At 41.2% G+C, this 13,724-nt stretch overlaps 1 protein-coding gene across 7 annotated transcripts in view; it reads right to left on the reverse strand.

Moving 5' to 3' along the window:
• Positions 1-11,195, reverse strand: part of KIAA1958 (KIAA1958 ortholog) — a 120,670-nt gene extending 109,475 nt beyond the window's left edge. For 6 of the 7 annotated variants that reach the window (XM_043927624.1, XM_043927627.1, XM_043927625.1 and 3 more), the window contains exon 1: positions 11,067-11,195. The gene's annotated coding sequence lies outside the window, so the exon portion shown is untranslated. Of the gene's footprint in view, positions 1-8,897; positions 10,540-11,066 lie in introns of those variants that run through there. The other variant, XM_043927619.1, reaches the window with a different exon arrangement.
• Positions 11,196-13,724: the final 2,529 nt, after the last annotated feature.

Raw genomic sequence — 13,724 nt, forward strand, 5'->3', positions numbered from 1 at the left:
ACCACAAGGCCCTACATGGTCTGTCATCACCCAAACCCCCAGTAACCTGTCCAAGCTCATCCCTTGTAACTCTTCACTCCTCTTCTCTACAGCAGCCCTTTGCCTTATTGCTATTCCGAGAACACCAGAGTCACATTTCCAACTCTGGCCTTTTGTACTTTCTGTTTCCTCTGCCTCAGATGTTCTTCCTCCATCTACCTCAGTGTCAAGTCCACACACTTTTTTTAGGTCCTTGCTCAAAAGCCATTTTCTCAGTGAAGTCTTCTTCAGCAACTGAAATGTCAAGCCCTCACCCTGAAATGTTTCACATCTCCCTTCCCCACTTTACTTTTTTCCATCTTAGCACTTACCCCTTCTGTATTATTTTCCATATTTATCTTGTTTATTCTGTCTCCTCTACTGAAAGTTCAATGAGGGAAGGAATTTTTCTACTAATTTCCTGACACTTAGAAAAGTGCCTAAAATAGAAAATGCCCAATAAATATTTGCTGGATGAATAACCTCTATAATCACCATTTTAAATGGCTATGTTCTATCTAGTCCGTCAAATGTTTACACCAGGATTTATCTAATAATTTCCCTTATGATGGATATATTGGTTATTGCCAATCTTGCACTATTCTATATAATGCTTTATTGCAAGGGTCATCAAGTCTTTTCTGGAGAGGGTTAGCTTGTGGACGTTTTCTGTAACAACTTAAATTTGCCACTAAAACAGCACAAAAAGAGCCATAGACAAGGAACGGCAGTGATTGGACTGGGGCTGCATCAGGCCAGATTTAGCCTGTGGTCCCTGGTCTCTGTTTCCCTCAATCCATTTCTGGAGTATCTTTTCCTATCTTTGCAATTACTAGAATCACTAAATGGGTATGAATACATTTGTGGGTCTTGATATATTTTATCAAACTGCTTTTCAAAATGATTACCATGAGGAAGGGAAACAAGAACAAAGCCACACTGCTGGTGGTGGCGTCAACAGATACGACTACTGTGAAAAACAAACAGTATTTACCAAAGCAGAACATATATACCCCATTCTTCAGCAGTCAGAGTATCTGTTTTTCTTCAGAAAGGCTGTGTTAAATACTGGAAGGAATACAAGAGGTTCTGCACGGGTGCTGATAACATTGCTTATTGATCACAGTGCTAGTCACAGGTTCAATCTGTAAAAATCTATCAACGGTACACACAACACACTCATTTTTGGATGTAAATTATACAGCAAAGGGGTTCCTAACGTGCCATCCCCTAAAACACGCTGCTTTGGCATACTCATTATTTTGAACTGATGGCATTTGAGAATCATCAGATGCACAAAAGGCTCTCTGACCTCCTTCTTTTTAACTAAAAGCAGGTCATAAAAGTTTCCCATGAGAAAGATGCCCTCTTTATACAGGAAAAGAAGAACATCTTATCACTGGTAACTAGGAGTCAATGCCAGAATGGATCTAAACAAACCTACTAAAAAACCCTTATCTTCAATTAAGTGTCCCCCATTTACTTCCTAGTCTGACAATTTACAGGCCCTAGCTAAAACTCCTTTGCCTTACGTCTTCTCTACAAATTTATCATTTGTTAAAAATACACAAAAGCTCTCAATCCTAACTGCTTCTCTGGGTCTTCAATTTCCTTGTGAAGATTCCTGTGTGCACATAAAAATACTAGCCAAATTTGTATGCTTTTCTCCTATTCATCTGCCTTATATCAGTTTAACTCTTAGGCCAGGAGTTGCATTAGTCTTTCCTTAGATTAGCAGTAAGAAAAGAGAACTTGGGGGGCAGTGAAAAAATCTTGACAATGTCTCTACTATCTGCTTGGATTCATCCAGATGCCAGGAGATGATTCCTCTGGCAAATTTCCAAAAGCAACTGAAATGCCACCTTTACTTAAACTACACATTGGGTCCATTTTCATTAAAAAGGATTAAAATCTTAAGTTTTGTCCAGGAGTTAAATTTTAGTCATATAGAAATGCTGTAATCTAGAGTTTCTTGTTGTTTTTTTTTTTTCAAGATGCCACATAAAGAATATTATTGAATCATAATTGTCATGAAAATGTTAACAACCTAAGTTAGAAAAGAAACTCTCTGAAGCAAATATATAAGGGCGTATTATATATATATATGTGTGTATATATATATAATATATATATATAATAAAACAAACTACAAAAGTTGTTAAATTACTGCTTATCTTCTTTTTAAACCCACACAGATACCTGTCCTTCTCAATCAATAGGAAAAAAAAAATAATATCCAATCTAATAACAAAAAATCATTCAAAGAAGGAATAAGAAGTTCTAAGCAAGCAGGATAGTGGCAGAAGCTTAGTTTTGGACTCTCCTCAAATCTACTCATAAAAACAGATGGAGCAGACCAAGATACAGACCCACACATATGCTCAACTAACTTTTTACAAAGGTGCAAAAGCAGTTCAACGGAGGAAGGACAGCCTTTTCAACAAATGCTACAGGAGTAATTGGACATCCACGGGCAAAAATGAACCTCGACCTAAACCTCACACCTTAAACAAAAATTAGCACAAATTGGATCATACACTTAACTGCAAAACAACACAGGAGAAAACCTCTGAGATTTAGGGCTAGGCAGAGTTTTTAGACTTGAACCAAATGCAAAATCCATAAAAGGAAAAATTGGTAATACTAAAAGTTTTGCTCTGTGAAAGCCCATGTGAAGAGGATCAAAAGACAACTATAGACTAGAAGAAAGGATCTGCAAACCAAATCTCTGAGAAAGGATTAGTATCTAAAACATATAAAGAACTCTCAAAAGAGTAAAACAAGCAAACAAAAAAATCCAATTAGAAAACAGACAAAAGACATAAACAGACATTTCACAGAAGAGGATATACAGATGGCAAATAGGCATATGAAAAGATGTATAACATCAGCCATTAAGAAAATGCAAATTAAAACCACAATATTATTAAACACACATCAGAACAGTTAAAATGAAAAATAGCAACACCACCAAATGCTAACTGATGGGGAGAGACTGGATCACTTATGTACTGCTGGTGGGAAGATAAAATGGTACAGTCACTCTGGAAAAGTTTGGTAGTTACTTAAAAAATTAAACCTGTGGATTTCCCTGGTAACACAGTGATTAAGAATCTGCCTGCCAATGCAGGGGACACAGGTTTCATCCATGGTCCAAGCACTAAGATCCCACCAGCTGGGGGGCAACTAAACCTACATGCTACAACTAGAGAGTCTGTGCACCACACCAAAAGATCCCACAGGAGGCAACAAAGATTCCATGTGCCACAACTAAGACCCAACACAGCCAAGTAAAAAACATTAAAAGAAGAAAAAAATATGGCAAATATAAAAAATTAAAAGAATTTGAAGGAAGAGACATAAAAGATAAGCAAAGAAGATCCAACATAAATTTAACAGAAGACCTCAAAGAAGAAAATAAAAAGAATGAAAATGAATAAATACTAAAATATAGAACTGATGAAAATATTTATTAAAAAAAATTGAGCCAACATAATAAAACACACTGTATATCTGGAAAACTTAACAGAACAGACAACATTTAAGATATATTCTAGTAAAATTATCTGCCTTTAAAGATGAGGGGAAAAGGTCTTTTGGGCATCTAGGGGAAAAGATAAGACACTTAAAAAGAAAGAAAATCATACTGGTATTAGACTCTGACAACAACATTTTTTATCAGAATACAACAAAGTAAGACTTGGCAAACTACAGCTTATGGGCCAAATACAGCCAACTTTCCAGTTCTGTAAATAAAGTTTTGATTGGAACACAGACATCCTTGTTCATTTATATATTCCCTAAGGCTGTTTTGCACGGATGCTCATGTTCACACTGAGTTGTGTCTGACTCTTTGCGAGCCCATGGACTATAGACCCCCAGGCTCCTCTGTCCATGGAATTTTCCAAGCAAGAATATTGGAATGCACTGCCATTTCCTACCCAGGGGACCTTTCTGACCCAGGGACTGAACCTGTCCGTGTCTCTTGCATTTCCCGCACTTGGCACACAGATTTTTTTGCACTGATATGGCACAAATACTTGTGACAGTGACCTATGGCCCACAAAGTATAAAATAATTACTATTCGGTCTTTTTAAGAAAATATTTGCCAAATCCTAAACACAATAGCATATTTAAGATTCTTGAGGGAAGAAAATGCAGGCCAAGTAATTATATTCAGACAAACTGACCTTCAAGTACAAAAGCCACAGATAAACAGTTTTAAATATGAAAGACAGAGATAATATTCACATGAGCTATTTATGAGGATTCATTGAGTTTCAGACTATCAAATGATTACAGAAGGCTTAACATAAGGACTTATGCTATAAACTGAATATATGCAACTGGAGAACTAAACCAATGATGGGCAAAGGAGACAGAGTAGTATGTGATTTGTCTGAGGCAAACAGCAGAACTGAGAAATCTTGGGGAGCAGGAACTGACTGATTCAGGAGCTTGATTATATATGGAAAATAGGACTGAGAATAAGGGAGAAGTCACAGATAATGCCTCAATTTCTGGACTGGGAAAATGAATGGAAAGAAAGCTAAGGAATACAAGCTAGGGAATACAAGAAAAGACAGATTTTAAGAGAAAGGTAAGTCAAGTTTGGGGCATGCTGAATGTGAAGTGTTTGTGGAATATCAAATGACTGTGTCCAATTGGTTGGTACATACATCTGGAATTCAGCAGAGATGCCCTGAGTGGTTATCAGATTCAAGAGTCATCAGCCAAGGAAGGTGTGAAGTGATCAGAATGGTGTGTAATTTACCATGCAAGTTATCAAGATCAATATCTGAAAAAACACCACCAAAAGAAACAGGTTCTTAGAATTTGTAAGAAAACAGCAACAGCAGTTTCATCATATTTGGCTACATGAGATTCTCTTGCATTCGAAACCAATGATTAAGACTTTTCTACTTAAAACTATCCAAAATAAAGCATTTAATATGAAGGGTGCATAAAAACAAAAGAAAGCCTTTAACTACCCATTTTGGTTATTTTTAATGCATACAAAGTTGATGATGTTGCTGTCTATTGGGCCCTGCACTCAACTGAAAAAATGCTGAGTAAAAAGGTATTAAATAGATGAAAACTACTATAAAATCACACACAGAGTGATGTATGTATCTATGAAAGACAAAATGAGTGAAAGTCGCTCAGTTGTGTCCAATTCTTTGTAACTCCATGGACTGTAACCCGCCAAGCTCCTCTGTCCATGGAATTCTCCAGGCAAGAATACTCAGAGTGGGCAGCCATTTTCTCCTCCAGGTGGATCTTCCCCACCCAGGGATCAAACCCAGGTCTCTTGCAACGTAGGCAGATTCTTTACCATCTGAGCCACCAGGGAAACCCATGAAAGACAACTGTGAAAGAATAGACTATTATGAGCTGTAACTGTGTTCTCCCCATTTCATACACTGATGTCCTAACCCCCAGTACTTCAGAAGCAGACTATATTTGGAGATGGGGCCTTAAAGAGGGCATTAAGATAAAATGAGGTCATTTAGGTGAGTCCTAAGGATACAGAATGATGTCTCATCAGAAGAGAGGCGATTAGGACACAGAGAGGCACATAGGAAGGACCATGTGAAGATATCTTAGGAAAACAGGTATCTACAAGCCAAAGAGAGAGGCCTTAGAAGAATCCAACGTGGCCAACATCTTGATCTGGGACTTAAAGCATTCAGAACTGTAAAAAATGAATAAATTTTTGTTGTTTAAGTGACCCAGTCTGTCTTACTTTGTTTCAGCAGCCCTTGCAAATGAATACAGGCTGGAGAGAGAAAAGAGTGTCTTAGTTGGGTAAGAGTTCGCAGATATTGATAATAATCCAGTAAGTATGAAGCCTCAAAACAGCAAAGTAGAGCTTTTTCTATGTGGTGACTATGGCTTATATACAGCAATAAAAATGTTCAACCAGCAAGTATTTACAAGGGAAAACAGGGAAGATATTGGCAAGGGAAAAGTGAAGGGATGTGACACTGGCAATTAGAAGAGGACAGAAAAGGTTAAAGGGTCAGTTTTGAAAAAAACCAAGAAGAGACAGACAAATCCAACCAAGATGTGTCCTATTCCGGAAATCTGAATTAAGTAAAAACATAAATAAAGTAATCCAAAAACAATTCAGCCAAGCAAGGGAGAGTGAAGTGAAGTGTTAGTTGCTCAGTCGTGCCTGACTCTTTGCGACCCCATGGACTGTAGTCTACCAGGCTCCTCTGTCCATGGGATTTTCCAGGCAAGAATACTGGAGTGGGTTGTCAATTCCTTCTCCAGGGGATCTTCCTGACCCAGGGATAGAAACCAGGTCTCCTGCACTGTAGGCAGGTTCTTTACCACCGACTGAGCTATGAGGGAAGCCCTATTTATAAAAGAAAGTCTTTCAGGGTTTCCATACTGGAGTGTGTAGCCTTTCCCTTCTCCAGGGGATCTTCCCAACCTAGGGATTGAACCCAGGTCTCCCGCATTGCAGGCGGATTCTTTATCAACTGAGCTATCAGGGAAGCCCAATGGGGGCAACTCTGGATAATTCTCCAGAATTCAAAAGAAATGTTTTTTTAAATTTCAGCTAATGGAATCCTTGATGATTAACAAATAAAAATCAATTTTCAGGCATGAAATGAAAAGATACTTGCAATGGGTATTAAAAGATAGACAGCAAAAGGAGAAGGGGACAGCAGAGGATGAGATGGTTATATAGCGTCACCAACTCAATCGACATGAATCGGAGCAAACTCTGGGAGACAGTGAAGGACAGGGGAGACTGGTGTGCTGCATGCAGTCCATGGGGTCTCAAAGAGTTAGACACGCCTTAGCCACTGAACAAAAACAACAGTTTATGGAATTCTTTGGAAGCTATTTGTGTGGGTTTTAAAAAAACAAAGCAAAGCAAACAAAAAAAACCAAACAGGTAACAATTACTAGCAATTGCACCAATTCTTGCCCAGCATACAGAGGCCCAAGAGGAAAGTAAGGTGGAAGGGAAAGCTATTCTCCAACCTGAAGACCTGCTCCCTGATGCCGGGCCAGTCCACATTCAAGCAGATCAGAGGGGGGAAAAAGCTAGGAGAAAAATCCACCATTTTATGGTAAGACTTTTAATGTTTTAAAAAGTTTCTTAAATGATTTAATGCCTTCTTAGAAGTTTTTAAAAGTTCTTTTTCACATAAAGTTGCACAATTTATCTTTTGATGCTACTTTTCTTTCATTACAAAAGGACCAATTGCTGATGTCCTAGACCACATCCCTTTGCTTTCTATATTAAGTGTGATAAAGTGTTTCTGAAATACATCTTCTTTGTCACTAGAGACACTGGTTTTACCAATATGCAATACTCAAAAATCTCTTTAACTGTTTAAGTGTGAGACTGTGCAAGACAAACCCGAATAATGCTGCATAAATTGCCTTCCTCTAGAAAAGGGTATTAAACTTTGTTGACACTGGCTACAAAATAAAATGCAAAAATTTGCATTTTCAGTACTTTTAGTTTCTTGACCTTTATTTGAATTTGAGACTAAGCCTTACCAAACAACAGAATTTACACTGTAACTACCCAACCACAGTCCTCATTATGGAATCTATGCAGTGCATTTGTTACCTAGGAAACAGAAGAGCGCACAGGCAGAGTGCAATTTCAGTATAGTTAAAGAATTCTCCAATCATGCTGGTAAATAAAGTCCATAAATCAACTAATCAGAAGCTAAGTCAAGAAGCACCACAGAAGGGTTAAGCTCTATGGAAACTTTTTTCAAGGCAAAAAAGAAAACCTGTGGGGTTTCTTCAGGCAACTATGTGGATCTCTTCAGTAAATATTATGAGCAGGTTTCTTTACAAACACAAACTGTCAAAAAATAAACTGTTCAAAATAAATGGCTTCTCTCCAGTCTTCAGCTTCTCTATTTTTGACAGTATTTAAGAGAAAAAGCTTCTGTAGAGCCAGCCTCATACATCTGGTAGCAGAATATTAATCCAAGTATGAATCCTGCATTTTTCCATGAGAAGCAGGGGTATGTACTGCTCTTAAACAATGCAGGGTGACAAAGGCTGGAATGAGAAGTCACTGTCCACACCTCCGACAGTCAGGCCTGCTTCCCCAATCTACAAAAGGCTGCCTGAAAAGAACCTGAAAGTCACAGAACTTATATAAAGAATGTAACTGTTAACTTTGCAGCTCTCCCCGTGGTGATTACTAATGATAATACTAGTCATTTGTGGGTTCCAGGTAACATAAAGTGGCCATTCTGAGTGTCCTTTAATGGCAACACACTAATAACTCACAAACAGGAGAAGACTAGAAAAGCCTATGGATTTTAAAGCCTTTCAAATTTAACCATGGACAACTTAAGTGTTTAAAAAAAAAAAAAAGAAAACTGATAAATACCAGATCCTACTACTCAGCTACATTTAAAATCCAGATTTGCACAAATTCACAATTTCTGGAAGTAGCATTTGTCATAATATCAAAAGCAGCAGAAAAAGTTTAAACCATGAGATGTGAGAAATAATTTACATCTTCCTAAACACCAATATACCAGAAGAAAAATTAGTTGAAATATGAAAGATTATTTGGAACGCTCTGATTAACTGAAACAGTACTGTTAATTATAAAAAAGCAAAATATTTAATAGAAATAATATCTACATATCAGAGTCAAAAAAACAAAAACAGACAAAAAATCTAGGTGTTTCCTTTTAGCCAGCCCAAATAAATACTCCATGCCAATCCCAGAAAACTATTAAGACACAGCTGTAACTCTGCCAAGCAATTGTCAATGCAAGGCCACACTTTCTTAATGTTTAGTTTACACAGTGACTCTTTGTTAAACCTTAACGTTACAACTGAGAGCCCTGTAAACCAATACAATGTGTTAGCTTACCTTTCTTAATACTGGGAAGAGCTGATGAGGAGTTGTGTATCTGAGAGATGAAACTGTGGGAGTGTTTTAGAACTCCATTCCATCATTCATGATAAAACCTGAACAAATTTCCATACTTAACCTCTTTGGGCCATCCTTATTAGAAAAGGAAGAGGCATCCTGCTCAAGGGTTTTACCAGTGCCTGGTAGGGAGCCCTGTGCAGAGTTTAAATTCATTTCTTTAATCTAGAACAGAAGTCAAAGCAGGAACTAATCAAAGAGGTTGGCATGGTCTTTGTTAGATGTAGCCTCTTCTAAGTTTTAAGAGTACAATAATGTACACTCCAGGCATATACAAAATTGGGCATGCAATAATATTAATCTGTTAATGTAAAACTAGGACAAGAATCTAGGATACCTTTTTCTCCTAGAAAAAGACCACCATTTTAGGCATACTTAAACTGTCTCCTCTTTATAATGACAAAAATCAGTTTGCTTAATTGACGCTACTGTATATTGTTTTCTGACGAATTTCTACATCTTATTTAAAAAAATTTAAATAGCAAATATTTTTCCACCATCATAATATTCCTTCATGTTTGGATGATAATACTTTCTATTTTTTAAGAAAGATTCCATTTCCTACAAATAGCTATAGATATAACTTAGTGTCCACAAAACTTTTTTTCCTTAATCTCCTTGGTAATCATCAGATTTAAGTTTGTCAATAAGGATTCTCACACAATAGGCAAAAAAAAAAAAAAAACCCTCCAGAAATGAGCAGGTAGACAGAGGTTAATGCAAAGATATAAATCCATACCTGCGTTAAAAATCTGAACAATTAATTTTCTGGGCGCTCACTCAACTTTATTATTTGAGTATCTGAAAATACATAGCAACCGCCCCTAAAAAACTGAGATAAATAATATAAATCAGAAATATCACCCACGATACTTTTCAAAAATTTCATCCACCATATACAACCCAATAGGTTATAAACAGAGAATATAGAAATACAGCTAATAAAACAGGGAAAGCACAATCACAGGAGGAAATGATTACTTCTAACATTCATGTTCTCCTCATATGTCGTGAAAGGTCTCATATCTTAAATCAGCGAAAATAAAGATTTTAGCCTGAACGGAAAGCTAGATAATTGTTTATCGCACTCCAGTTTAACTAACCTCCACTAGGGAAGCTGTCTCTACCTGATTTGTTTGTTAACTATTTAATAGGTAGAAGATTCTGTCATGTTAATCCTAAGGGGTCTGGGAAATAACAAAACTTTACCCCCTAAAGTTATATATATACAAATATACATGTATGTAAAATCACAGCCATAGTCATCTTTTATTTCTTGCCTTTAAGTCCCCACTTAATCTTTAAAAAACGAAAAAGAAAAAAGGAAAACTACCGGAAAACTACAAAACGTTCTTTGATTTTGATTTGATTTTCGTCAGCCCAACCTCCTCCTACCGAGGGAAATCTATATCTCGATGTATTTGATAACAAACACAAACCACTGTGCGCAGCCTCAGACCGGGTGGGGGGCGGAAGAGCCCTTCGGAGAAAGCCCTCCTCCGTTAGAAACAATAAATAAGGGACCGAAGCGATGCACGTTCCTTCACACACGCCCCAAAACGCATCTCGGCGAGCCTCGCGTGAGGGGGAAACAAGTCGGGCAGAGCTCCGAAAACACCTCTCTCCCTCTCTCTCCCGTAACCTTCTCGAGACTTGGAAACTAAGAGAGCAGATCTTTTCTCTCCGCTTCCCGCCCTCCTGCCCACCTCCAACAGACCCTAGAGCTGGAGCGGGCGAGCCAGACTCGCAGCGCGCCCGCGGCCGCTGCGACAGGAGACAGCCGGCGGCGGGCCGGCCCCGGAGCGACAGCCCAGAGCCGCGGCCGCCGCCGCCGCTCGCCCGGTCGCCGGGGGTCCCTTCCCGCACCCCCAGCCCGTCGCAGGCGACGTCCGGCCGCCGGCTCTCAGCCCTGACTCTCGCCTTTCCACGCCCCCGCCCCCCCCACCCCCGCAGAGGAACAAAAGGAGGGTTCAGCCGGGTCACCGCTAGGCCGCCGAGGGGGCGGCGGTGCGGACTCCAGCGCGGCCGCCCCCCACACAAAGGGGCTGCCAACCCCGGGGCGCGGCGTCGGCGCGCTCGTCCCCGCCCCGCGCACGGGCTCTCACCCACCTGCAGGTGTCTGTGCGTCTGTCCATAGGAACGCGGGCAGCGAGGGGGGCCTGCGGGAGCGGGGCAGAGCGGGCTGGACGGGGCGGGACGGAGGGGAGGGACGGAGGGAGCGCGGCCGCAGGGTCGGGGAGCGAAGGCAAGTGGAACGGGGAAGGCCACCGGCTCGCCACGGACAGCGGGGCGGGGGGCGGGGGGCGCCAGCCGGACTCGGCCGACCGGCGCGCGCCGCTCCGTGCGCCCCGGGCTCCGCGCGCCGGGCTCGGAGCGCGGCGGGCAGGCGGGGGGCGGGGCGCGGGCGGGGCGGGGCCGGCGCGCGGGGCGGGGGCTCGGACCCCGGGCTCCAGCCGGCACCGGAAACGCGCCGTGGTCCGCGAGACCCACAGGAAGTGTGTAACGGCACCTCCCACGACGCGCACCGAGCGAACGGCCGTCGCTGCCCGGAGGCGGTGTGGACCGACCTTCCTGCTACACACACGCGCGCGCGCGCGAGCTCGGTCTCCGCAGCCCGACAGGTGTGGGAGCCACGATCCCCACTGCGTTCTCAAGTGGGCAGCACCCCTTTCCGGCCCGATTCCCGGGCCAGCGGTCTCCGCTGCCCCTCGGAGCCCTGCACAGCTGCACCCTAAAAGCCAGGATCAGACCTTGCAAGACACTCCGTTGGTCAGGCGTGTGACACCTGTTTTAACGCTCTGAGTGGAATCACCCCTACACCCAGGCATTGGCAAGAATACCTGCCATCGACAGACGTGCAACCCGCAGTCACGCTGCGCGGTGGAAGTTTCTAATCCAACTACCACCACACGCACCCATCCCGTGGAGGGAGCCGGATCTCTGAATAACACCTAAAACACACTAAAACCGGGGAAGCATACAATAACACCACCTAGACACCTGGGCACTAGGGAGGTAAGGCTGGACCAGGTGCCCTCCACCTTTATTTTATCTAGCAAGCGTGGCCCGTACTATGTGCTTGGGGCTCACACTAAGTGCTTAGCGAATACTGATTTACTTAATCCTAAAGATGCTACGAAGTGGGTGGGGTTAGCACTGCCGCTTTGTAGAAGCGACACAGAGATCTTAGAAATCAGCCCAAGATCAGAGTAGCTGGAGGAACTCAGATTCATCCCAAGTAGTGTGCCTCCGTGCTTTTCTCTTCCTACAGCACTGTCTCCAAAGTAATAACAATGATAATAAATAGCGTTTAAAGCATATCTGGTTAGCTATATGTATATTGACCTCATCCCAACTGTGACAGGGAAGCCGCAGGCCCTCCTACGGTGAGGTAGGTGAGGGGAAAGAATATGAATGAGCAGAAAAAGAGAGTAACTTCCGAACAAAGAAAAAAGGATTTGTAACATCTTTGTCTGTCAACATTCCTCCTGGTCAAGGCTGAATTTAAAAATCTGTAAAAATTTTTGATAATGTGTCCAAAGAAGCCCCGATTAATTGCCACGTGTTTCAAATACATAATCCTGTGGAAAAATCGAAACCCTGTGCACTGTTGGTAGATAGTAAAATGTGTGCAGCCACAATAGCAAATACTAGGGAAGTTCCTCAAAAAACTAAAAATGGGCTTCCCTGGTGGTCCAGTGGATCAGACTCCATGCCCCCAGTGCAGGGGCCCTGGGTTCCATCCCTGGTTGGGAAGCTAGACTTCCACATGCCGCAACTAAGACCTGGCGGAGCCAAATAAATAAAAGATACACAAAAAGGAACTTACCAAAAAAAAAAAAAAAAAAACCAACAACTAAGAATGGAATTACTATGTGAACCAGCATTCCCACTTCTGGGTATATATTCAACAGAATTTGAAGCAAGACCTTGAAGAGGTATTTGCAACCCATGTTCACTGCAGCATTATCCACAACAGCCCAGAGGTAGAAGCAGCCCAAAATGTCCATGGATGGATGAATGGATAAACAAAATGTGGCGTATACATACGGTGGAGTATTATTCAGCCTTAGAAAAGAAATCCTGTCTCATGCTACAGCATAGATGAACCTTGAGAACACTACACCAAATGAAGTAAACCATTCACAAAAAGGACAAATACTGTATGATTCCATTTGTGTAAGGTACCTAGAGTTGTCAAAATATGGAAACAGAGTATTATGGTGGATGCCAGAGACCGAGGCGGGGAATATGGAAAGTTACTGTCCCATGAGTATAGAGTTTTAGTTTTTCAAGATGAAAAAGTTTTAGAAATCTGTTATACAACAGTGTGAATATAATTAAACCACTGAACTGTATGCTTAAAATGGTTAAAAGAATAAATTTTATATTATTTGTTTTTATCACAATGTACTTTTTAAGTGCAGTCCCACTTGTTTCAAGGATATTTCCATCTTGATGAGTTTGTTAAAATAATGCAGGCTTCCAGCTATGATGAGGTACTTGGTTGAACCAAGTAACTCTCCCACAAAAAAACTATAAAACATGCATTAAAAAAAAAAAGGGCTGTATAAATCCATTATATAGCAACCACTCAGGCAGCCAAGGGTTGAGAGTCCCAAGAACCCAGCAAGAAGGGAAACACACTGAAGTGAATACTCCATCCTCAGCCACCTTTCCTTCTCAGAGCTTTGTTGATTTGTGTCTAGAAGTATAGAAATCACACAGAGGCACCCTAGTGCTTTCAACAGTCTAATTGGGCTGGAG

The sequence above is a fragment of the Cervus elaphus genome, chromosome 16 (genome assembly GCF_910594005.1).
Source record: "Cervus elaphus chromosome 16, mCerEla1.1, whole genome shotgun sequence".
NCBI lineage: Eukaryota > Metazoa > Chordata > Mammalia > Artiodactyla > Cervidae > Cervus > Cervus elaphus.